Source organism: Rana temporaria, chromosome 1 (assembly GCF_905171775.1).
Source record: "Rana temporaria chromosome 1, aRanTem1.1, whole genome shotgun sequence".
In the NCBI taxonomy this organism is placed as follows: domain Eukaryota; kingdom Metazoa; phylum Chordata; class Amphibia; order Anura; family Ranidae; genus Rana; species Rana temporaria.
This window is the reverse complement of record NC_053489.1, coordinates 537,368,733-537,395,628: the sequence shown is the minus strand read 5'-3', so window position 1 is coordinate 537,395,628 and position 26,896 is coordinate 537,368,733. Positions and strand designations below refer to the sequence as shown.

General features: G+C 41.3%; 1 protein-coding gene across 2 annotated transcripts in view; it reads left to right on the top strand.

The window, feature by feature from the left end:
- Positions 1 to 26,896, top strand: part of FSTL5 (follistatin like 5) — an 803,249-nt gene that overhangs the window by 100,897 nt on the left and 675,456 nt on the right. The gene's annotated exons all lie outside the window — the stretch shown is intronic.

Genomic DNA, 26,896 nt, shown 5'->3' with positions numbered 1-26,896 from the left:
TGGTAGAACTGGCATTTTTCCATAGAGAGCTTCAGACCTTCATCATGAAGTCTCTTCAGGACCTTCTCCAGGCGTTCTTCGTGCTCTTCCAACGTTCTTCCAAATACTATGACGTCATCCAGGTAAACTAGTACTTCAAGTAGGTTCATGTCACCCACTGTTTTTTCCATCAACCTCTGGAACGTTGCTGGGGCCCCAGACAGGCCTTGCGGCATCCGGTTGAACTCAAAGAATCCGACTGGGGTGATAAAAGCGGTCTTCTCTTTGTCTTCAGGGCACATGGGGATCTGATAATACCCACTCTTTAAGTCTAGCACACTGAACCACTTCGCTCCCGACAGGCTCTGCAGAGCATCCTCTATCCGAGGTGTGGTGTACTGGTCAGGAATGGTCCTTCGGTTCAGGGTCCTGTAATCGATACATAGGCGTAGGGACCCGTTCTTCTTCCTGACCACCACTATTGGGGAGGCATAAGGACTCCTGGACTCCCGGATAATGCCAGTACTCTTGAGTTCAGCCAGTTGTTCCCTCAAATCTTCCAGATCTCCCAATGGGATTCGCCTAACCCTTTCATGAAACGGCTTGTCTTCCTCCAGTCGAATTCGGTGGGTGGCACTCTTTGCCAAACCCACATCAAATTCACTTTTTGAGAAAGCTGCCCTCCATCTCAGAAGTTGGGCTTTAGCTCTTTCTCTCCATGCAGGAGTGAGAGGCGTATTCTTTGGGCAGAATTCTTCTACAGGGATTTCTGCTGCTGGTCCTTCTGTCGAACCACATGCTGTGACTGGAGTTGCTGGGCTGACCTGTCCTAACAGTAGTCTGGCTGGCACCCTCACTGGCACAGCTGCTGTGTTGCGGACACTGATTGGAACTTTGCCGTGAGTCCTCTTCAATGCCCTGGTGGGCAATACTTCAGGGATAAGTTCTAACCCCTTTTTTTCTTCCTGGCTTGTATTTTCAAGGACAATGAAAGGACCTGGTTTTTTCCAGCTTAACTTGACAGAGGCTCTCAGGCAGACTACTTCACCTGGCTGGACTAACCTCTTTTCCCTATCCAGGAGCCAGATTTTTCCCACTCCCTCTTCAGGAGCCTCTTCCTCCTGTCTAAGGTCTCGGTATGTCTGGGCCAACATTGGATGTATTTTAGTGGGGAGGGTCCCCTTCTGCAGCACAAGCGGTGCAAGTAGCCTCCTCACCAAGTCAGTGTTCGTCCCAATGATGAGGGAATTTTTGTCAGCCCCTGGGGGACGAGGGCACACTATGGCCAAGGTGTCGAAAGTCTCAGCCTCTCCTGCTGTACTTGGGTCGAAGGTGAGTCTGACCAGCAGGTAACCATCATATGGGAAGTTCTGGGTGCCTAATCCCCATATCTCTAGTTCCTCCAATTTCTGTAATGGCAGGTGCTTGAGATGTCTGTCATAGAAATCCCTGTAGAGCAAGGTTACTTGGGCTCCAGTGTCCAGCAGGGCTTTCGTATAAATCCCCTCTACTTGGATGGGAACAATTGGGGAGGGTCCCACTAGCTTGGGGGGAAATCCACTGATTGCAGTACCTTTGACCTGCCTGGTGGCTTGTTCCTTCGCCTTTGGTTTTTGGGGTCTCTCTCTTTTCCATCCTTGCTTGTTGGTGACCTCAGTGGTCAGGGGTATATGAGTCGGTGTGGAGTTCGCTATTGCAACCGGGCGCCCAGTTGACTCCTTCACTGGGGCCCTCTGAAGTTTTTCCCCCAGTTGTTTGGATTTTGTTTCAGTTACTGGGCTTGGGCACACTCGCCTGAGATGTCCTACTCCTCCACATTTGAAGCAGACTCTCTGTGTTTGTTTCATAGGATGGTTAATGGTAGGAGTCTCTGGAGCCTTGAGTGGCAGGACTTCTTCTGTCTGGGGTTTCACCAGACGAGTCATCAACATGGTCATCATCTCCAGTATTTCTTTCTGGGTCTGGAACAGCTTCTCCAGTTCAGTCTGACCTACGGGTAGGTGGTGAATAGGTGAAAGCAATGATCCCTGTTCAACGCTTGTTGCCAATACATTAAGTTCCTGAGTGTCTGAGGGGACACCTATCTGCTGTATTTTAGCACTTGTGGTGCTAGGAGGTTGAAGTTTCCCCTGTTTTTGGTCCCTCTCAATCTCCATTTTATCCGCTTCATTCACTTTCTCAATGAGGACCTCATCCGGAGTTGAGGGATCTTCCAAATACTGCTTCAGTTGTAGCTTGATATAGTCACTCCTCAATCCCGTAGTCACAGATCTCCTAAATTTCCTCTTAACTAGCTCGGCTCCAAAATGCTCTCCATTTCCTTCTTCCTTTGATGTGAACAGCAGGCGGTCCTTGAGCTCAATGGCCCGAAATAGGAAGTTCTGAGGAGTCTCTCTACTATCCTGTGTCATATTTATCAGTCGATGAAACAGCTCAGTGGCATCTTCCTCCTCATAATAGCTTTTCAGTATCCTTTTTAGCTGGTTCAAGGTCAATCCACTCTTCCTCTCCAACATGCCCCTAACACTTGAACCTGGGCTGATGGCATGGATTACAGCCTCTCTAATTTCCGATTCCAGATATCCTTTCTGTAGCCCCAACTCTATTTGGTGTAGGAGGCTGGTGTAGGACAGTTTGTCCTTCTGCCCTCTTTCTCCTATCTGGCCGTCAATGTGGAAATCCTTCCGGATGGTTACTTCCTGCAAGCGGCCCTGGGTGCGTTTCTTCAGTACCTTCCCAGTGTTGGGCGTTATCTGGCCATCTTTCTGGTCCTCCAAAACGACACGTAACCCATTAATGCGTTCAGCTATCATACTGGAGGTCTCCTGAAACCTCTCCTGTATATTACAGTACTGTCGCTTCAGATCAGCCAGCTGTCGTTCTGCCAGTGATTTAACAGCAGCCTCTGCTTTCCTGTCTAAAGGTTCTAACTGCTTTTGACTGGGAGAGCGCCCTTCATGTTTGCTGGGGTGTGTCAGGTGGAACTCTGTCTTTTCGGACAATTTTATACTGGCACCGTGGAAGTTTTCAGGGACATCCCGTTCCCACTCTATCAGTGCATAGGTGCAGTCGGTCCCAGGATCGGGTTTCACTGCGACCACGTAAGCCTTTCTGTCCGGGGACAATGCTTGTACCACCTCTTTAATTTGTTTCTTTCCCCAGTCGCTCCATGGAAGTTCAATGACCACGCTTTCTTCTGAGCGTGTCCCTTCTGCTTCGCACCATTGGACTACTTTGATGGGGTCCATGATAGCGTGAAGGGGCGGGCTTGCTTGTAGAGTGACAGGAATCCCGGACGAGCCCCCACGTGTAGCACTGACCCCCGAAGGAGCTGCTGGTTTAATTTGGGCCTGCACTCTACCAATAAACCCCACTAACTTGGCTCAATCCCCTTGGCACAGCTGTGATGCAATGCAATACAATACAATACAATGTAAGACAATACAAAATACCTGTATTATAACCCCAGGATCCACTGACTGCACTTGGAGTGAGAAAAACAGTACGCCACAACAACTGGATACTTAACCAGAGATATATTTTACTGTGAAATATGCAAAGAAGTGATTACAGTAATTGTGCTGTCATCCCAACGTAAGACGACAGCACAATTGATTTAAACATAAGCTATTTGAAAACAGTATACATAAATATTTTATACCTGGGAGCTCCCCCTACTTTATTAGCTATGCGTGAGATCTCACTTAAAGTACTTGGTCTTGGATCTTCTTTCTTCGCTAGCTAAAGTGATTTGTAATCCACAGTTTTGATGAGTCAAATTGAAGTGAAAATGCTCCTGGTGTAACTGCAACAACTATTTTAAAATCGCTTGAAACGTCAAATTAGATAGGCCTCAAGCCTTCTCAGTTTAAGTTCCTCTGTGGAACTATAAATCCCAGTGAGGCCTGTATATGAGTCTAACTGCGTGTAAACTTAGCAAACTGTGGGTCGTGACCCGCTCACCCACTGGATCGGAGCTCCGGGTAGTAACTTTTGTTCAGGGTCCTGTGACTGCAACTTGCTTCTCCGTCAGCTCTGTTCAGCTCCGCTGGATGGATCCGGTTCTCCGATGCTCGGATGAGTGTCTCTCGGTCTCTGCAATCCGGCCACTGTCCTCTAGCTCTTCGAGCTCAGCCTTCGCTCCCCAGCAGCTCGGCATCAGCATCCAGAAGGCTTTTTGTTTACACTCCTGTCTCCCCTTGTCTCCAAGGCAACCAAAACCCTCCACCAAACATCTCTCTGCATTACCAGTATTTGGGTCTCTCCTCGTCTCCAAGGCAACCAAAATACTAAACAAAACATCTCTCTGCATTACCAGTATTTGGTCACTAGATGGCTCCAAATACTTAAACATAGCAATGTCCATAGACGTTGTATTAAAGTATGCAAACACACATCAATATACAAGAATGTCAGTGCTACATGTTGTTTAATGCAAGGAGATTAAATATCCCCGAAAAACGTCGGATGTTATTTCAGAATCTCAAGAGACAGCATATTGACATTGCTTTCATTCAAGAAACCCATTTTAGAGAAAAAAATCTTTCTATACTGAGGAAAAGAGATTATTCAGTGGTGTACCATGCAACTAACCCAGTCTCTAAAACAAAGGGTGTATTCATTTTGATATCTAATAGGGTAGCCTGAGTCCATAGAGATTCCCTGATAGATGTGGAAGGAAGACATCTGTTTATAAAAAGAACAATTACACCCCCAATATACAACAAAAAGTATATGTTAAAAAAATGATGAAAAGATTAGTGGCGTTTACAGAAGGGCAGTTAATCCTTGGAGGAGACCTTAATGTTCCGTTAATACCTAGTGAGGATACTTCATCAGGGACATCATCAGTACCAACTAAAGTAAGGAAGAGGATTGCAAAGGCAATGAGGGAGGCAAAAATGGTGGATATATGGCGAGTGTTGCATCCGAAGGAAAGAGATTTTTCTTGTTTTTCCAAATCTCATAAAGTATATTCACGAATAGATGTTTTTTTTTATTCCTCACAAACAATTACACTCAGTCAGGGAAACTACTATTGGTATGATCACTTGGTCAGATCATGCACCGATCTTTCTGAGATATGATTTGGCAGAGAGAAATCATTTAGCACCGATAATGTGGAAACTTAACAAAAGCTTATTGCAGGACCCAATGGTAATGGAAGATATGCGGAAAGAGGTGAAATGTTTTTTTCAGGTGAACGATAACTCAGAGTACACTGGGAGTAATTTGGGAAACACATAAAGCTGTATTACGTGGTGTACTGATTAAACACGGAGCAAGGATTAAGAAAGAGAGAGAAGCTAAATTAACAGGTTTATTAGGAAAAATTAAAATTTTAGAGGCACAACATAAGCATTCCCAGACTACAATAGTAGAATGGCAATTATTATAAACCCGTAGACAAGTGACCGAGCTACTACAATATAGAGCTAAATTGGCATTACAAATAGGACGTAAATGTAGCTATGAATCAGGTAATAAGTGCGGAAGACAATTAGCAAGAGCTTTACGGGAAATAGAGGCAAGGCCATACATACCCTCGGTTAAAAAGAAAGATGGAACAGAGGTTCAATTACCTGGGAAATTGCAGAGGAATTTGGCGACTACTACTCCTCACTGTACAACTTAAAACTGAGAGTAGAAAAAGTAGAGATGGAGGAATATTTAATTTCAAGTGGTATGCCGAGTTTGACGACAGAGGTCGGTGAGGAGTTGCAGTCGCCAATAACATTGGAAGAAGTTCAAAATGCAGAAAATTTGCAAAAGCAGGCAAAGCGCCAGGACAAGACGAATTTACAGCACAGTATTATAAGATATTTATTTCTGAGTTGGGACCTTTTATGGTCAGAATGTTTAATGAATTGGGGGATACAGCTACCTTTCACCCAGAGACAGTGAAAGCTATGCTTTCAGTGATACCAAAAGAGGCTAAGGATCCACAACAATGCAGTAGTTATAGGCCAATATCATTGCTGAATGCTGATTTGAATATATTTAGTAAGATAATAGCCCTAAGGTTACAACAGCAACTTCCCTTCTTGATTCATCAAGACCAAGTTGGATTTATACCAACAAGAGAAGCAATGGATAATACCATCAAGGCTCTGAATCTGATGCATATAGCTAACTCGACTAAGACCTCCTGCGTCTTTCTTGGAACAGACTCAGAGAAGGCCTTTGATCAGGTGGAATGGGGGTTTATGTTCTCGGTCCTACGATATATAAAATTTAGAGAGAAAATAATTAATTGGATTGCGAGTATGTATAATGGACTCACAGCGCAAGTGAAAGTAAACAGAGTTGTCTCCCCCCTTTTTGAAATAGCAAATGGGACAAGACAAGGATGCCAGTTATCCCCTTTGATATTTGCATTAGTTTTGGAGCCCCTTTTGTGTAGAATACGGTTAAATAAGTATATCAGGGGAATTGAAATAGGGGGATTACAGCATAAAGTCGCAGCATATGCAGACGATATGCTGTTTGCAATGACAAACCCAATTGTCTCACTTCCAAATTTGTTTAAGGAAATTGAATTAAATGGTCGCCTTTCGTATTTCAAAATAAATTGCACAAAGTCAGAAGCCTTGATGGTTGCAATCCCAAAGAAGATGATGGAATCAATAAGGCAAAGTTATACATTTAAATGGTCAAACCAAGGGCTGAAGTACTTAGGGACTATAATTGCAGCAGATATGTCCAGAATCTATGAATTTTTTTTTTTTTACCAATACTAAGTAAAGTACGTGGACTACTGGAGAAATGGCACAGGGGAATGTTTTCATGGTTTGGAAGAAGCAATAAAATTAAGATGAATATCCTACCAAAGATCCTGTACCTTCTCCAGGCAGACCCAATTGCAATACCAAGAGCATTTTTTAGACATATCCAAACATTACTTATGAAATTTATCTGGGCAGGAAAGCAACCAAGGATTAAGAGGACATTATTATCTTTACCAAAACAGTATGGAGGGTTGGCTGTCCCTAATGTATATAAGTATTATCAAGCAGTGCACCTAGGACTAGTACTGAACTGGTGCCGACATAGGGATATGAAAATCTGGCCAAATTTAGAGCAAGCGCAATGTAGGGAATTATTAAGCAGAGCCCCTTGGTGTTATAAAAATATTACAATCAATACTAAGATGCACCCAATAATAGTATGAGCATTATGAGTATATAAAAATCTCTTTTCTGGGGATAAAATAATATCGACATGTAATTCACCACTGATGCCTATATTAGGTAATCCCCAATTTATACCGGGTACCGGGCTGATTCATTAATGGAATGATGGCTGTTTCAGTTTTTTTTTTTTTGGGGGGGGGGGGGTTATAGGAAGGAGAGTGAAAGGGGACTGCAAATAGGAAGGAGTAGATAGAATAATCTGGGACAGAAGCTGAATAGGAAGAGCCATGGCATAGTGCCCCCCAGGCCTGATAACAGGAGAAATTAAAAAAAAAAAAAAAAAAAAATCCCATTGTGTGTAACTCGAATAAAGATTGCATTCCTTTATGTGGCATGGGTAATGCAACACTTTTCCAAACTATGCCACTAAGCATTATGTGGAGATGCACCCTGCATTTCTGGCAGTAGCAGTCTGTCCATATGGGGCGCAGGGGTGCCGCCTCCCAAATCCATACCCCTAATCTACATGCAGGGCACGTTTTTTCCATGTCATTAAAAACCGTTGTGTGTACGCAGCATGAGGCTTCAATTCGCTTAAATAAAGGGTGGGCTCGGGGCACAGAACACTGCACCCTGGGCCCACCCAGTTGAGTGACAATATGCATTAATATTTGCTATTGACTTCCTGATTCTACCTCCTGGTCAATCAGGAAGCAGGTTCTGAGACCCAATTGGCCAGGAAGTTTTAGGACTCCCCGGCCAATCGTGTCTCAGCACACACTTCCTGTTCAGCCGGGAGGAGAAGTAACGGCCCAGTTCTTCCTTCACCCAGCCCGTGTTCCTGTATGCTGTCCGTCTCTCCCCAGGGAGGGGTTACGTGGCGTTAGTTTGCCCCCCTCAAAATATTTAGCATCAGCCGCCACTAATTTCTGGGCAACGTAAAGAGGTTGTAAAGGTAAAAAAAATCCTAAATAGCTTCCTTTACCTTAGTGCAGTCCTCCTTCACTTCCCTCATCCTTCGATTTTGCTTTTAAATGTCCTTATTTCTTCTGAGAAATCCTCACTTGATGTTCTTCTGCCTGTAACTCCACACAGTAATGCAAGGATTTCTCCCTTGTGTGGAGTGTTGTGCTTGCCCTCTCCCTTGAAGGGGGAGGGGGCGAGCAGGGGAGTCAGGACGCCCACTAACACACATCTTCTTTCTCTATCTGCAATGTAGAGAGCGTCCTGATTCTCCTGCTCTGCCCCTTCCCCCCTCAAGGGAGGGGGCGAGCACGACACTCCACACCTGGGAGAAAGCCTTGCATTACTGTGTGTAGTTACAGACAGAAGAACAGGAAGTGAGGATTTCTCAGAAGAAATAAGGACATCTAAAAGCAAAATGGAAGGATGAGGTAAGTGAAGGAGGACTGCACAAAAATATTAGACTAATAGAGTTAAGGTTAGGCACTTTCGACCGCAACGAAAACGAAAATAAAGCATTTGTTTATGTCGGATTTTCGGTTTTCGTTGTCTGTGCTTTCGTTATCGTTTGTTAAAACAATAACGAAAATACCTGAAATTCGGACGAAAATGCATTTGGAAGAAAACGAATGCACATGTTTAGTAGGTAATACATTTAATGGCAATTTAATGACTAGACACATTTATTGATTATACATGAGTAAAATAATAGATAGTAACCCCCCTATAGCTCAGAATATTTGTTTTGCCTCTTTCTTTGCATTGCTGCTTTCTGAAGACACCTCTTCCCAGGTGCTATTTTTATTGATCCATATTTGACACTGATGGCGCAGCGAGGGAATAAAGTTGGTACTAATAGGCTTTTATGCCAACAGCAAGGTCAGTTAATTTAATGTCACTTTTAGGCAGCAGTCTCCTGTAGAACAGCACTCTTTCTGGTAAATTCCCAGTCCTCTTCTCTTTTTCTATGATGCTTGCTGATGCTTGTTCATGGCATGCTCTTGAGGGGCAGAAAATACATTATTTCGCAAAGAACAAAAAGCTTCTCTCTATAGTCTTACGCTGTCATGTATTTCTCTCTCTGGCTTATGCACAATTTTTGATAGACTGACAGAGGGAAATGGAGCAGACAATTTCAATATAGCTAGAAGAAGCACCTGTACTGGCATAAAGAAAACACATAATGCTAAAAATAAAGAGGGTAGAGGAAAACAACACTACTTGATTTTTTCCACTGATTGTGTTTATCAAAAAAATTAGGAGCTGATTTTTTTAAGGATCATTTAGTCTTGTGTGCCCAAACGCTGTACCTGTTTTAACGTCAGCGCAAGAAGAGAAACCTGTTGATGTGAAAGGCTCAGCTTTCATCCTAACAGCACGCTGCATGAGAGATACTTTTTATTTGCTTTGAATTTTTTGAATTAAGTTTGTCATGAGCCTTAATTGGCGACTACCTAATAAATATACTAATTTACTAAAACAAATGAACAGTAGAGATAATGTTATGTTATGTTATGTTATAATTGCTTAGCTGACAAGCTAGCTGCACCAGTGGTGGCGCACATAGCTACCATGTAACCTAAACCTAGTTAGTTGGTTGTACAGTACATGATGTTCATTGTGTGGTACAGTCTTGGTTTGTTGTGTGCATTAAACATCCAATAATGTTACTTTCTGTTCTTGCGACATGCAGTACTGAATGTGCACATCAACATTTGACTTAAAAACAAAAAGCATTTGAAAGAAAACAAATATGATGAGCTTCCTGAGCAATCCAATCTACGTTGTTATAGAAAAAAAGGCAACGTCTTGTTTTTATCATTTGTATTCCTGTTCTAAGCACCAGCATATGGAAATGTGTATGTCACCTAGTGCATGAATTTCAGCCCATGTGCAGTTGAATACCCCCATGCTTACAGTTCACTGAGGTTTTTGTCATGAATCAAGTTTTTTTTTTTACTTTTCGTTAACCACTTCAGCTCCGGATGGTTCTTTTTTGTTACTAGTAATGGCGGCGATCAGTGTTTTTTTAGCGGGACTGTGACATTGCGACATTGCAGACAAATTGGACACCTAATGCCTCATTTCCTCTAAGCGGAACGGTTCAGGTCTGTACAGTTTGGAAGAGTTAGAATGGTCCGGCCTATTCAGGTGAGCATTTCCACTGCAAGTCGGACATTTTATCTGGACTGAACGGCAACGTGGTGTTTGTTTTGTTTTCCTTTGACGTGAGCATTGACATTTTTCTGTCCACCAATCAGTGGAATGTATTGTGTGACCCCAGTAGCTCCGCCCTAACCGGACCATACCATTTTCTATGGCCCCACATCTGATGCAGGATCCTGAATGGTGCGGTATGGTTCGGTTGTATGGGCCGCTTTCATAATGGAAACACTCAAAATAGTGTACCGTACCGAACCAACCTGAACCGATCTGCTCAGTGGAAAATGAGGCATAACTGACACTTTTGTCACTTTTTTGGGGACCAGTGACAGTATTACAGTAATCAGTGCTAAAAATATGCACTGTTACTGTACTAATGATACTGGCAGGGAAGGGGATTAACATCAGGAGCGATCAAAGGGTTAAATGTGTCCCTAGGGGGTGCTTGCTAACTGTGTGGGAGTTGCTCTGACTGGAGGAAGACCTAGATCCATGTCCCTGCTTAGCAGGAACACAAGAACTCTGGCCCAGATTCTCGTAGAATGGCGTAACTTAGGGCGGGCGTAACGTATCTCATTTATGTTACGCCGCCGCAAGTTTTTCAGGCAAGTGCTTTATTCACAAAGAACTTGCCTGTAAAGTTGCGACGGCGTAGCGTAAATCGCCCCGCACAAGCCCGCCTAATTCAAAATAGGCGGGTAGGGGGCATGTAGCATTTAAATTAAGCGCGTTCCCGTGCCGAATGTACTGCGTATGCGCCGTCCGTAAAATATCCCAGGGTGCATTGCTCCAAATGACGTCGCAAGGACGTCATTGGTTTCGACGTGAACGTAAATGGCGTCCAGCCCCATTCACGGACGACTTACGCAAACAACGTAAATTTATAAATTTCGACGCGGGAACGACAGCCATACTTAACATTGGTTGCCCCTCATATAGCAGGGGCAACTTTACGCTGGGAAAACCTAACGTAAACGTCGTAAATTTACTGCATCGGCCGCGCGTACGGTCAGGAATTCGCGTATCTAGCTAATTTGCATACTCGACGGGGAAAACTACGGAAGCGCCACCTAGCGGGCAAAAAAAAATTGCAGTTAAGATCCGACGGCGTAAGAGCCTTACGCCTGTCGGATCTAATGGATATCTATGCGTAACTGATTCTAAGAATCAGTCGCATAGATACGACGGCCCAGATTAGGACTTACGACGGCGTACATGGCGTTGCGCCGTCGTAAGCCCTTTGAGAATCTGGGCCTCTATCTTCTCCCTTGTCAGAATGGCAATCTGCCTTGTTTACATGATTTCTCCCATAGACTTTTTTAAAGGGTGTTCCGGGGCTTTTCAAATTTGCTGTAGTAGGTTGTATATATCATACAGATGCCTCACTTCAGAGATGAGTTTAGGGCATACCACAAGCATGTTATTTAATGTAATTTAGAATTTTGAATGTTGCTCTTTAAGTATTATTGTATCCCCATCAAACTGATTTAATTTTCATTTGATCAAACAAAATGCTTGCTAACCTTACCTAACCTAACTACTCGACCGAAAACAACTGAACACTTTACAACCTGCCAACTGCTTATTTCAATTTTTTTTTATTGGGAAAAAAAAAGTAAAATAATTTTAAAAAGTCTGATTAGGAAATCATGAGCCTAATTTGCTGAAGAAAATGCACATACACTAGCGCATTGATTGTGCATGCATGAGCAAATTATATTCTATCCAGTTACAGCATATATACATTCCAACATCCAAATGTATGCCATGTATAAAGTGATCCTCTTTAATGTTTTTAGGTCTGCTGACTTTTTCAAATGGTCATAACATGTAATAATAAAACTTCTAAATTTACATGCTGTATATGATGCAGGCTGTAACATGCATTAACCACTTGACGCAAAATAACGTACCTGTAAGTCATTTTGTGCAATATCCACTAGGGGGCGCATGCGCGCTGCTGGAGGAGCGATCACGTGTTGATTGGACATAAAGGTAGCCAATCAGTGGTTCCAGCAGACCTGATGTCCACCAGCCACTCGCAATCGTTCACGAGAAAGGCAGAACGGCGGTCTGCCTATGTAAACGCAACGCAGGTTTGCCGTTGCATCAGAGGGGGCGTGGTCACACATACACGGGTGACGCCTTGCGCCTCTGGCCCCGCCCTCAGCTATATAGGAGCTGTCAGGCTGGTGGCGCGTCATTTGTCGGGGTGCCTTCGGTGGAGGCAGGATCGTGTGCGTCATATCCTCGCTGGAGATCATCGCTGGAGATCGAGAATAGATTACATCGCTGGAATCTTTTTTTTATTTATTTATTTTATTTTTTAATAAAAGGACTCGTCCCAAGCCATCTCCTGTCGTTTTTAACATTTTGACACTTTTTTTGTGAAATAGTAGGGGTACAATGTACCCCATACCAATTCACATGAGGGGGCTGGGATATGGGGGTCCCCTTTGTTAAAAGGGGCTTCCAGATTCCGATAAGCCCCCCGACCGCAGACCCCCACAACCACCTGGCAAGGGTTGTGGGGTTGAGGCCCTTGTCCCCTTCAACATCCTCCCCATGTTGAGGGCATGTGGCCTGGTACGGTTCAGGAGAGGGGGTGCCCCCTCTTTTCCTGTGGCCTGCCAGGTTGCGTGTTTGGATAAGGGTCTGGTATGGATTTTTGGGGGGAACTCCACGCCATTTTTTTTTTTTGGTGCAGAGTTCCCCTTAATATCCATACCAGACCTGAAGGGCCTGGTAAGGGTATTTGGGGGGATCCCCACGCATTTTTTTTATTATTTTTCAATGACTTTCAATGACTTTTATCTGTATTGCCATAACGAACCCGACAATTAATTATAGCTGCGAGTAGTTTTAAAATCCTTTTTTACCTTTTGAAATGTCACTTTTATTGTTTCACAGCATTATTAAAATCACTGCTCCCGTGAAAAACGTCAGTTTTTAAAACTTCTTTGTTGCATTGTTACATGTCCCCTGGGGCAGGACCCAGGCCCCCAAACACTTTTTATAACAATAACTTGCATATTAACCTTTAAAATTAGCACTTTTGATTTTTCATGTTTGTGTCCCATAGACTTTAACGGTGTTCGCGTGTTCGAACAAATTTTTTGCCTGGTTCTGCAGGTTCTGCTGTGAATCGAACCGTGGGGTGTTTGGCTCATCCCTACCCCATACACATGGACCGACATTCTGCCCGTATGCATGTCAGACGAGCATGCTGAAAAACCAGCAGCCGACAGACTCCCAATCAGAGCTCTCAGCCAATGGCATAGAGTGCTGACCAGAGTGTTCTGGCTAGGGCCCCTCCCTCTGTTAGAACACAACAGCGGGGGAGATTGCTTCACTAACTTTGCATAGTTAGTACAGCGGCTCCCACCAGAACTGACAGTTTTCTTTTTTTTTTGTTCAACCTGCTGGGGTGAACAGAAAAAAACTCAGTGTGTATAAGTAGTAACTAAATGCATTTTTTACAAGACCTTTATTAAAAGTAAAAAAAAAATACAATGAATTAAATTCATTGTCAATAAATTGCCGTGACATTATTGAGCAAATATGGTCCAAATATGTCCATACTTGGTAAATTACATCACCTGAGAGACCCTGCTTCTTTTTTGATATTTCAGGAGCTGTCATTAATAGTAAGTGAGCTTCAGGATAAGACTTACTAGTGGGGTGGCAGGCTAAATGGTCTGGTATGAAATTTGAGGGGCTCGCGCAGTTTACATTCACCTGTCAGAAATCCTTGGCTGGCATCTGAATGGGCAGTGAGGGGATGACTGAATGGTTGTTAGAAACCTGGATAGCCTTTGTCTCCCCAACAACCAGAAGCCCTGAGTGGGAAGACATCATATTAAAGAGGAACTGTAGTCTGCTCACATTAATTGTAATAAAAACATCTTTGAAATTCTAAAATCTTCCCTCCAACCACTTTGCATATTATTTTATATATACTGTGATTCTGTACTTGGCAAATATGCTGCAGAAATCTCCCTCCACTAAGTCTGGCTGCATCCATTTTAACTGTGGGCAGATGAAACTGCTGCCTGTTCACTTCCTGGATTTACACAGGCACACCTCCAGCCCTGCAGCTCTCATTGGCTCTCTTATGACTCATCCCCCTCCCATCCTGGCAATCTCTCACAAGAGTGAGAAAGAGAGAGCTGTGTATGATGTCATAAGCCTAGGCTTTTTACCAGACAAGAAACAGGAAGTGGGCTATATAAGGTATTTACTGGCAGAAAAAAACAAGGTTTTATTATCCAACGTTAAAACAACAAGGGCAGAAGATTTAATGGATGGAAAGATGTAACAATGACTGAAGGTCCACTTTAAGCAGTGGTTCTAATACCGCTGCCAAATGTTTCACTTCCCACTGTAGGTGGAAGTTTGGCTTGGCCGAACACTCGTTTAGTTCAGCTGTTTGCCGGGCCTCTGAACAGCCATTGCTCATCCTTAGTGACAATTAGATTTTTTTTTTCATGATTTGTGCCAGGTTGGACAATGTTTGTTTTCAATTTGGTTTCATTGCTACCAAGCATTAACTGTGCTTGAACAATAATGAAATAGGATTTTCAGCAGTAACAATTTTGATTTTTTAAAGGTGTGTGATTGAAAAGTCAGTCTAATAAAACACACAACACAAATGTGTGTGGCGAGTCAGAAAAAATAATTAAATTAAAAACATGAAAAATTAAACATGCGTAGCTAGGATGGAATTAACAATTAACTGTTTTTTTTATTTTTTTTACGGATTGGCTGAAAGGGAATACTGCACTTGCTTTTTCAAATATTGAGTTATGTTTTTACCCCACAGTTGTTTTCACTATGCAAGAAGACGAATGTAAAACAAAAAAATCTCAATTGAGTCAATACAGTAGGCGAAAAAAGAAAGAAATATCACTTTTATTTTAAACAGCATTATGTGCAATTATCTGTAATCTGTCTACTAAAAATTCATCATAGACTGACAGTGAGGGTACCTGCACTGCGTTTTTAAATCAAAGACTTGAGATATGGCAGCGATGATTGACAGCAAATATCTGCAGTCTCTCTTATCAGCTTCTTAATAAATGGTATATTTTGGGCTCTAATACTGGGTCAGTGAACTGTTTAGACAGTTTCCAAATCAAGACTAGTGTTGCTCACGAATATTCGCATTGCGAATATTCGGCTCGAATATAGCATATTCGAGAAATCGCGCTATATTTCGAATTTCGCGGTGAATATTCGCAATTCCGAATATTCGCATTTTTTCAATTTGATTTTTAAAACAGATCACATCCTATCGACGTCTAAAAGCATTGCTGGTATGATTAGAGACCCTGGGCAGAGTAGCTAAGCTGAGGCGATCCTTTTATGTTGCCAAATTGAAAAAAAAAATATTGCGATTTTTCGCTATTGCGAATGCGAAAATAATTGCGAATTTTCGATAACTGTGGTAGGAGAACTCTGATTGTCTCTGATGCAAAAGGGGGGGGCTTTGTGTATGTGTATGTTATGAATATTTGTATGTTTGATATTATTATTTTTTGTAAGAAGGAAAAAATTGCGCATACCTTAAAAAAGGGGAGAATACAGCAGCAACTCAAAAATGTTATACAACATAAATTAATACAAGACAGAAAATGGAGTCGCTCTACAAGAATAAAAAATATGTCTAGTGACAAGACATGTGGGCAAATTATAAAATAAGCAAGCGCAAATAACTTGTGAAATACACAGTGAAACAAATATATAAAGAAATATAGTCCCAATAATAGAAAAATAATCTTTCATAAAAATGTCTTTGATATGTGAAGTGAAAAAAAGTCCAAAGCATGCAGCATGAACGTGTTCAATCTTTAAGGTGTTTGATTGACAAACGGCTGTGACAGATGGATAGAGTAAAGAATCACCACCAATGCAAAACACTTTTTATTTTCTATTGTAAAATATCAAGAATATTCTGAGCCAATCAGAGTGCTCCTTCTGCATTTGCCGAATATTCGCAATTATTTTGTATTGTAAAATATCAAGAATATTCTGAGCCAATCAGAGTGCTCCTTCTGCATTTGCCGAATATTCGCAATTATTTTGTATTGTAAAATATCAAGAATATTCTGAGCCAATCAGAGTGCTCCTTCTGCATTTGCCGAATATTCGCAATTATTTTGTATTGTAAAATATCAAGAATATTCTGAGCCAATCAGAGTGCTCCTTCCGCATTTGCCGAATATTCGCAATTATTTTGTATTGTAAAATATCACGAATATTCTGAGCCAATCAGAGTGCTCCTACAGCATTTGTCGAAATTGCGCAATAAATATCGCATTCGCATGTTGCGATATTTCGATAAAATATCACGAATATTCTGAGCCAATCAGAGCGCTCCTCCAGCATTTCTCGAAATTGCGCAATAAATATCGCATTCGCATGTTGCGATATTTCGATAAAATATCACGAATATTCTGAGCCAATCAGAGTGCTCCTACCGCAGTTATCAAAAAATCGCAATTATTTTCGCATTCGCAATAGCGAAAAATCGCAATAATTTCATTTCGATAAAATATCACGAATATTCGAATTTAGCGAATATATCTCGAATATTCGAATATATATTCGAGATATATCGCGAAATCGAATATGGCATATTCTGCTCAACACTAATCAAGACACAGTCTGGGCCTGATTCAGAAGGCAGACCTAAGACTCTCAGGGCTAAGACTCTGCAATTAGAAAGCTGCGCATTAAAAGGGACCTGAACTCTGAAAGCTGTGCCTACAAAAAGCAAGCCCTGGATAAAGGATTAGTTATCAACGTTGCCTGTAGGCTTCCTGCAGATGATTTCCCCCCATTATTAAATCTGTATAATAAAGTGGTTGTAAAGTCAGAAGGTTTTTTATCTTAATGCATGGGAATCTTGACTGCAAGTCTCCCTCCCCGAATACCAACAGTATTAATTTCTTGAATAAAGACACTCAACGCCAAAGTTTGGTATATAATTGGCTGCAGCACGTTTATTGGTGTAATATTTAAGTAAATTAAAATCCATTTAATCATTTTTATTAATGCATAACTTGTAAATAATAAGTACAAAACAGCTCAGTCTTCAGGACTTCAGGACTCGAGCAATATTGCATATCAGTACACACAAGTCCCCCCTTTAAATGCAAAGGGTGACGAACTACATAACGTGCCTGCGACAAAGGGTGTGGGGGGGTGGGGATCTTGTTGCTGACTTCTGACCAACTGTGGAATATTTCAACGGGGTCTGCTTTATATAGAGAGACTCTTTTCTAGAATACTCCAGCTGCTCATGTGACCCTCTTGGAATTTCTACACGAGGGTCACGTGATGTTCTGGGAAATTCCCCAATGTTATATGACACAGTTTTTCCTGCCTGAGGCCTCGTACACACGACCGTTTTCCTCGACAAAATCCATCAAGAAAAATGCTGGCAGAGCTTTTTTGCCAAGGAAAACGGTCGTGTGTATGTTTTTCGTCAAGAAAACTGTCGTGGATCTCGACGAGAAAAAAAGAGAACATGTTCTCTTTTTTCTCGTCGGGAGTCTCAATTTCCTCGTCGTGTTTCTCATTGGGCTGGTTTACGATGAGAAACACGTTCCTGTGTATGCTTAGAAACCCGCGCATGCTCAGAATAAAGTATAAGACGGGAGCGCACCTTCGATAAAAGTAGCGTTCGTAATGGAGATAGCACATTCGTCACGCTGTAACAGACGCGAAAAGCGCGAATCGTCTCGCACCAAACTTTTACTTAACACGCAGTAACATCAGATTAGTAAAAGCAGCCCCAAGGGTGGCGCCAGTGGAATCAAACTTCCCCTTTATAGTGCCGTCATACGTGTTGTACGTCACCGCGTTTGAGAACGACGAGATTTTGTCTTGACAGTGTGTATGCAAAGAAAGCTTGACAAGATTCTCGACAAGCCTGACAAGAATCTCGTCGAGGAAAACAACGTTTCATTTACGACGACATTCTCGGTCGTGTGTAGGAGGCCTAAGAGTCAAACAAATTTCTCTTAAAGTGACCACTTTTTTTAAAGAAAAAAGCTGGAAGTGGGGCAGCCACATGCCCATGCTGTGCAGGCTCAAATACTTAAGCCCTCCCAGTCCATTCTATGCATTAAGATAAAAGGCCTTCTGTGTCAAGCAGCCCCCCTAATACTTACCTGAGCTCCATCTTGATCCAGCATTGTTGCAGGTGAGTCTCGGCTGCCCAGGACTTTCCCTCCTTATTGGCTGAGACGGTAGCACAGTCAGTCAGCCAATGAGGAGAGAGAGGGGTGGGGCCAAACCACAGGTCAGTTTCTGAATGGACACAAAGAGCAGCAGTTTGGCTTGGGTGCGCCCGTATCAAGCTGCTTGCTGTGGGGACACTCAGCAGGAGGGAGGAGCCAGGAGTGCAGTCGAGGGACCCGAGAATAGGAGGATCCGAGCTGCTCTGTACAAAACCACTACACAGAGCAGGTAAGTATAGCATGTTTGTAAAAGAAACTTTAGTATCACTTTACCCAAAAACAAACATTTATGATATGGTGTCTTTCCATTTCTTAGATGTAGTGGGTGCATTAATTTTTATTTTTTTAGGCATTCTTTATTTTATTTTCACCTGGTGATCCTGACAGTACGCATGTTTTTTTTACAGGGAGTGGAGATCTTTTTTGACAGGTACCCACTCCCACTTCCTCATGTTTTACTTGGGCACCCTGTTACTTGCATCACCCTCTGTCCACTCGCAACCTGCAGGACCAGTCCCCCTATACTGCACAATCAAATGCATGCACAGTGGGGAGCTGGCTGTGATTCCTCAGGAAATCACAGATGGCTCCCAAGTCCAAGGCAGTGATGGGCCTGCAGCAGTGAGAGTAACCAGCTATGGGAAGATATCACGGGCTCCAGGGACTTGTAAGTATCTTATTTTTAAAAGTCAGTAGCTACAGTACAGTCTTTATAGCCCCTGACTTTACTTTTTTGAAAGAGTGAAGTTCTTCCTTAAAACTTTCTATTCATTGGTTGGAACAGAAAACAATAGGTCAGTGCACTAAAAACCATTGATTGCTTTTGGGTAAAAAAATGTTAGTTTATTCTTCTTTACACCTTTTCATATCTCTTCTTATGAAATGTATGAATCTGTATTTCATGAGTAAACATTTTATACATGACAACAGATTAGCAAGAGATTATCTAGAGAGACAGCACAGCAGAAGGTGCCCACCATGAGAAGTAGCAAGCGAATAAGGTACATTAGTTAATTTTGCGTGTGTATATTTTAGCTTGAGCTATGTAAACCGAAGTATAACTGACTAGGTGGTATGCAGACAACACGTAAAAAGGAACCACTTGCTGGATAAAAATAAGAACACAAGATATTGATAATCAATATTTGATACTTACTTGACAAAAATAAGGTATTACAAGTAAGCTGTACAAAACTGCCTGAAAATAGTAAATTTGTCTTTTGGATTAGAGTTACTCTTTTATTTATGACACACTCTTTTTATGTGTCTGTAAATTAAGCACACTTCAAGAAACTTTCAAACAAACAAGCGCGTGTAAGAAGCCAAATGTTGATTGATCCGGCATCAATTTTTTATGCTCAAACGCAATCAAAGTAAAAAAAAGTAAAAATCTGAACTGGCATTGTACCAGTATTTAGAGGTAGCAACCAAGATGCTGCTAATAGACTTCTCATATTGATGCTATAAGTGAACTGTTAGCTATGAAAAACACATGGGAACAGTCTGGAGTTTATCTGCATGTTGCTTGGTGCTATGCAACGTTCTGATGCACCAGGCAATTTGCCAAGAGCACATTGTAAAGTTGTATAAGGAACTGTAAGTGCTAAAGGTTCTACTGACTTAGAATTTCTTTAAGGATGTTCTGCACTGATCTCCTCTCAGTAACAGATGTCCATGAGGGATTTGAGAACTAGATGTACATACAACTGCCTGTTAATAAAAATGAGAAATATGAACTTTGAACTCTTTTTATAGGTTTATATGTACACACACACACGCTTACATTTTATTGAATCACAGTGTATATAATTTTTTTTTTACACTGATCAAGAGAAATATACTCTTTCATGTCAAAATGAAAAAGATCTTTTCAATGTAATAGAAATTAAAGGAGATCTAAAGTCACAGCATGCCCTTTCATGTACAACATCAGCATTGTGATAGCAATACAAATGTCAGGCTTTTCTTGACAATTCAATATAAGCGGAATTAAAAATATATATATAATTTCATGTTGTTAGTGCTGTCTGACTACTGGTGATCTCTTTTTAACAATTTCCTGTATTTCCTGTATGCTTTGTGACCCCTCCTCTGCTCTTTCCTTTGCTTTACATTTTCAATTTATAAGGACTAGATAGCCCAAGGTATGCCAATTGTCTCATGTGGTGTGTTTCCTGTATTGACTGTTGCTCTTAAAGAGGAAGTAAACCCTGATAGGTTTTACTTCCTCTTTATTTCCCTGCAAAGGTAAAGCATAATGGGCTACTATGCATTGCAAAGTAGCCCATTATGTGTTACTTACTTGAAACCGAAGCCTGCGATGTGACTGCTGTCCCCTGTGCAAAAAGCGTCCATTCTTAACTCCTCTTCCTCTGTGACTGGCCGGAGTCGCGTGACTCCCACGCATGCACACGGGAGCCGCCAGTCATGGCATGACCCATTTAGAAAGGGCACGATGTGCCCTTTCTAAAGCGTGCACGTGCCAAATACATTGGCGCAAGCGCAGAAGACATCGGTGTATGGGGACATTGTAAATATCTCCTAAACTGTGTAGGTATTTCCAGTACCTACAGGTAAACCCTAATATAGGCTTACCTGTAGGTGAAAGTGCTTGTACTGAGTTTACAACCACTTTAAAACTCTTCCTCTATAGCAGTTCTGTAGTTCAGGTTTTATGAAATGTCTTACACAACATTGCATATACAAGTGATTATGTGTCACTGCAACCAAGGAAGTAAATGTGTGGAATTCTTCGAAAAGTCATTTTTCAAGCTTTCAAACTTACATGCTGGATATTAAATTTGATGTGGGAATGTATTTATGATTTTACATTTTGACCATTATACTTACAATGAAAAATCATAAAGTAGCTGATTGCATACATATCTACCCCACCACCACCCTTAAAGTTCGTTTTTAATAGATGTAGCTTTGGGGACAATTAAAGCCTGAATTTTTCTGTTTTCTATTTGTAAACCTGCTTCTTCTGTGTCAATTTGCCTTGTTCAAGTCTAGCCACACATTCTTCATCAGACTGACATCTGAACTTGGCATTTCTAGGAAATTACCATTTTTGGTGATCTTGACCTTATTTTTCAGTTTAATGGATTGCTGGAAGACACATTTTTCCCCACAAACCTTGGGTTTCATGTAGACCACATTGAATTGTTCTAAAGTCTTTTCCTGTATTTTATGTGCATTCACTTTACTCTTTACCCCTCACAAGACTTCCAGGGCCCACTGCAAAGAAGCACCCGGCAGCATGATGCCAAAGTGTTGAGTGATGACCAGCTGCCATCCAAGTCATGCCATGTGCATTCTAGAAAATATTAGCTGTCATATGAGTTTTAGTTAACAGTAGCTTTTTTTTGTACTTTTTCAACTACCATTGAGTTACTATAATAGTGGTTCTTGATAGTAGTACTCATTAATATGGGGATACTTTTGTTAAAGGGGTCTCCTTTAAAATCCATACCAGACCTTATAGTGGTTATAAACCCTTTTTGCAACAGGTAAGCCTATAATAAGGCTTATCTGTAGTTATCCTGGATATCTACAAAACCTGCACGGTTTAGGAGATATCCCCCTGTATCTGCATGTGATGAGATCTTCTGTTACATGGAGCAAATCCGATTGCCTCTCGGGGGATCAGGAAGGATTTTTTTTCCCCTGCTGTAGCAAATTGGATCATGCTCTGCTGGGGTTTTTTGCCTTCCTCTGGATCAACTGTGGGTATGGAGTTGGGTGTATGGGATTGTATTGTGTTTTTGTATTTTGTTTATTTATTTTATTTTTTTGTGGTTGAACTGGATGGACTTGTGTCTTTTTTCAACCTGACTAACTATGTAACTATGTAACTATGTAACTATGTAATACTCCATCCTTGTTCATCTCATTCAGTTTTCCATCCTGGGATGAAGAGACTGATCAAGCTTGGTTGTTGATTTGTAAGTAAATAGCTATAAATCCTACAAAAGGACTTGAATAAAGCTTGTTTAGTTTGGACTGATTTGTTTTCCTTTGCTTCAGTCCTCTGGTCAGGTACATTGTGGACACTTTAACTGGTCCTAAAGCTCTCCTAGAGGACAGATTTCTGCAGTCCCTGTCATATCCAATGTCTCATGGGTAGAGACAATCCCTTACTCATTCAATACTTTGATGGGGACTGCATCTGAGACTCTAATTAGAGCCAAGACTCTCTTGTGGGATTTACTACTTGCTCTAGACTTCTTAAAAAAAGTCTCAGTCATGAAGGTACCTTTTCTATGGTCTATTTTTCCTCAGTAAAGAGGTTTGCCAGGATCTGGATGACGGAGATGTTATCCAGAATTTTTGCTGGGTGGGTCATTCCAGCTAACCATTAGGCTTATAGAGCTTAGGGTTTAGTTCCTTTGGAAGCAATCACCACACACTCAACCAGGATTGTGTAGGGTCTGTGGGCTCCCTGTGAAAGGGTGGCACAAATATTTGTGGGAGGATGACATGTCATCCATTAAGGCTGTTCTGGCTCATTGTGGGGTGTAGCTAATTTCCGTTGCTGTTAATATCTATCTATAGGGTTTCTTTTGGCTATGATGAAAACCCTACTTTTTCTGACATCCCACCCTTGATTTTTTAGCTAGTTAGTTCCCAAATGTATGCTGCCATGGAGTCTGTCAGGAAAGCTGAAAATGTACTATCAAATACTTACCGTAATTTTCCTTTCCTGATGTACATGGAGCAGTAGTTCTTTTCCAGAGTCATGAGTATGCTAGTTACGGAACCGGACCTCTGGCTCCGCTTATAAATTTATGTATGCTGCCATAGAGTCCATCAGGGAAGAAAAATTACAGAAAAAATTTGATAGTAAATTTTCAGTTTTTATGAACACCTGCTCTAACCCCAAACACCCCAGTATCCAACACTGTCTGTCAGTGAATGTGTCAGAACAGTCACAGAGACACTTTATAGCTTTTTATGTTCTGCATTTTGAGATGGGGAAAATACATTTCCATACACTAAATTTGAAATGAACAGAATATTGTTGTTTACATCTTATCTGGAAAAAATAAATAAACCTGAAATACAGGTTAGCTTGCGCAAGCCTCTTTTTAGCAAAATCATTTTTGACTGGCAAATTTAATTTACACTTTATGAGTAAATATATTTGTTGTTCCTTGTTAATAATCTTCTGTAAAAAAAAAAAAAGCACAGGAAGTATTCATTAAAGGACATTCTAGTATTTATTTCAAAAGATGTCACCCTCTAACATTTTTTTTTATGAACTTGGAAACAGTTGGAGGATTTGATCAGCAAATGGAGGGTTGCTTTTCTGATCATTAGTACATCTAAAAAGTTTAGCTGGTGACCTTAGTAAAAGTTGGCTACTATGGCGTTGTTCTGATTGTTAGGACTCATAGCTTCTAAGCAAGTGACATGGGATGTGTACTAGGTTACAGAATATTTGCTTTTTCTGTGCTTCTGGAGTACAGTTTATTTTTAGGCTTGAGCACAGAGAGCACAAAAAAACTTTGGTGAACCCATAAGTTCAGATTATATCAATAAAGACATTATTCTGTTAGTTTCATATTTCCTCTTAGAAATTCAAAATGCAAGGCTGTTCTTTGTTTCAGTTATCTTTCTCAATAAGCATATAGACCAAACAATTGCACTAATCGGCCTAAATATTGGCCAGGTCCAATATGGAATTCTGGATGCTGTTGCTGACTCCTCCAAGGTTGCATCACACCCAAAATTACAAATTACTGCAACTTGACAAGAAGGCACAGTATTAGCACTAACTTGCACTTGTAATGAAACTATTATGTTTTGTGACATTAACATAAAGATATGTCATAGATATTTCAGTACAAATAATGTGCCAACTGTATATTATTTTGTCCTGATTTCTTGGACTATTTTTTTTCCCTCTAAAAGCTGCTTACTTAACATGCCATTAGTTTAAAAGTGATAAATTAGTTTACCTTCATGTCTCTTCAGCTCTTACCCCAATCTACACCACCACTGTGTTTGAGCAAATAATTCCTGTTTTTGATAGGTCACACTCTATTTGTTCTTTACTGGATGCATATCACTGCAATTTAAAAACTCAGTTTATCTAGGGGTATACTGTATATAGTATTTTTATCAAATAAAGTGACTACTCTGTAATTTGCAAATGCAGAACATGTAATTTCCTTCTAACGCCAAAGTGTGCAAAATAAACCATGCTCTATTCAAAATAATTGGTTCTCTTATGAGTACCTAAACCAGTTCAATTTTTATGATGGTTTGTATGTATTGTATGTTTAATAAATAATAATAATAATATTATATAATTATTTTTTAATTAGAAAAAAAAAAATATTTCCAGAATAACAGATATAAAAAATACCAGTTCATTTAGGGCCTGATCCACAAAAACCCTGTGTAACTTAATTTTTCCTGTTTAAGTTACACCGCCGCAAAATCTCTACCTAAGTGCCCGATCCACAAAGCACTTACCTAGAAATTTTGAGCGGTGTAAGTTAAATCAGTCCGGCGCAAGGCGTTCCTAATCTAATGGGGCGAGTCCCATTTAAATTAGGCGCGCTCCCGCGCCGGACGTACTGCGCATGCTCCCGACGTTATTTTCCCTACGTGCTTTGCGCGGTTTTACGTTGCGCCGGGTTTTGAGAATCGCGACGGGCGTAAAAAAAAAAAAAAAAGAGTTGCGGTGGGAAAAAAATTAAAATATAGCTAGAGAACTGACCATTATGTGTTATCCTGCTTGGTGTGGTCAGTTTTTAACAGGGAAGCAGAGTGACTGGCAGAAACACCAGGGATTTTACACAAAGGAAGCAATACAGAGAGAACAGGATCATTTTTGATACAAGTAAATGGTAAAGCAGGCTTATATCAGGAATATGACATTTTTGGTTTACATATTCTTTAAAGAAATCTCAGCCAGTAGAAACAGTAGCATATTTTGACCTGAAATCACAGTTTTATGCTAACAATCATTAAACATGTGCATATTTTTAGGAATCTGATTGTTTTAGGCTCAAAGCATAACACTAAGAGCCCATTCACACCTTGGTGTTTTGTCGCCTGTAGCGCGACGCGCACAAACGCCAGAGGGACCAAAATACATGTAAGGCTATGGGCATGGTTCACATCTGCACGCTGATGCGCCTGTCGCGCATCGCCTGTAGTCAAAAGAAGTTCCGGACCCTTTTTTGTCGCGCAATACGCGCGATATGCGCGTATTTGAGCGTTTTTTGTTTTCCATTGAAAGCAATGTAAAACGCCCGATACGCGCGTATAGCGCGACAACAAGCGTTTGTACAAGCGTTTTGACGCCTCTGCTGCTCAAATTGAATACAGGAAATGTAAAAAAAAAGTACATAATCTCAAACAGGAAGTCCAAAAATCACCATTTTCCATAGGAGTATATCACACTGCAGCATGGATTCAGACATGGATGAAACCCTCTCCCTCCTAGACCCTGAAAAATTTATCAGGATGGTCAAGGAGCACCCCTGCCTTCATGACATTAAGCATCCATCTTACAGCCTGCGAACCGTTCGGAGGAGGGCATGGGACCAAATTGGCTCTCAGATTTACCAGAACTGGACCCAAATAACTGATAAGGATAAAAAAGGTAAACTCCTGCAAACAGTAAAATGAACATAAGTAGATGATATATATATTTTATTTTTGGAAATTCAATGTTTGTAAACCCATGGTTTTTGACTTTTATCTACAGGTAAGACTATTTTGTAGGTATATTCTCAAGACTGACATTATGGCGGACACATCGTACACTTTTGACACAATTTTTAACGCCTTTCACATTTTTTGCACTAATGTGACTGGGAGGGAATTGCTTAATACTAGGGGGGTGAGGAAGGGAATGTGTACTCAATATAGTGTTGTAACAGTGGAGGAAGGGGGTTGACTGGGGGAGGTGACAGACCTGTGTCACTATTTGCAAGAGACACAGATCGGTCTCCTCTCTCCCTCACATGACGTTGTCATTTTGTTAGCCGCCAATGAGAAATGATCTCATCTGTTTACATATGAGATCATCTCTAATTGGCCGCACAGATTTTCTATCAAACGGTCACTCAAATGTGTCTTTCACAGTGTTCTGTCATTTGATGTGTCAAAGGTACACGGCCAGCACAGAAGTTCCCCGCTGGGCGCTCAGGAGCGCGCGTGGTGAAAGAGGGAAGGGTCAGCCGTACAAATACGGACCACCACAGAAGTAGAAACACCCTGTGGCCGTATATGTGCTGATGGCCGTCTTGAAGTGGTTAAATAAAATATCTATTGCCACCACCTTTTGTAAGCACCTATGCTGCTGCACGAGTGCCAGATTTGGCCGTTTGCTAGCCTTTGTCCGGCCCTTTGGACACAACACCTTCCAATGTCATGACGCACTATCCCCCC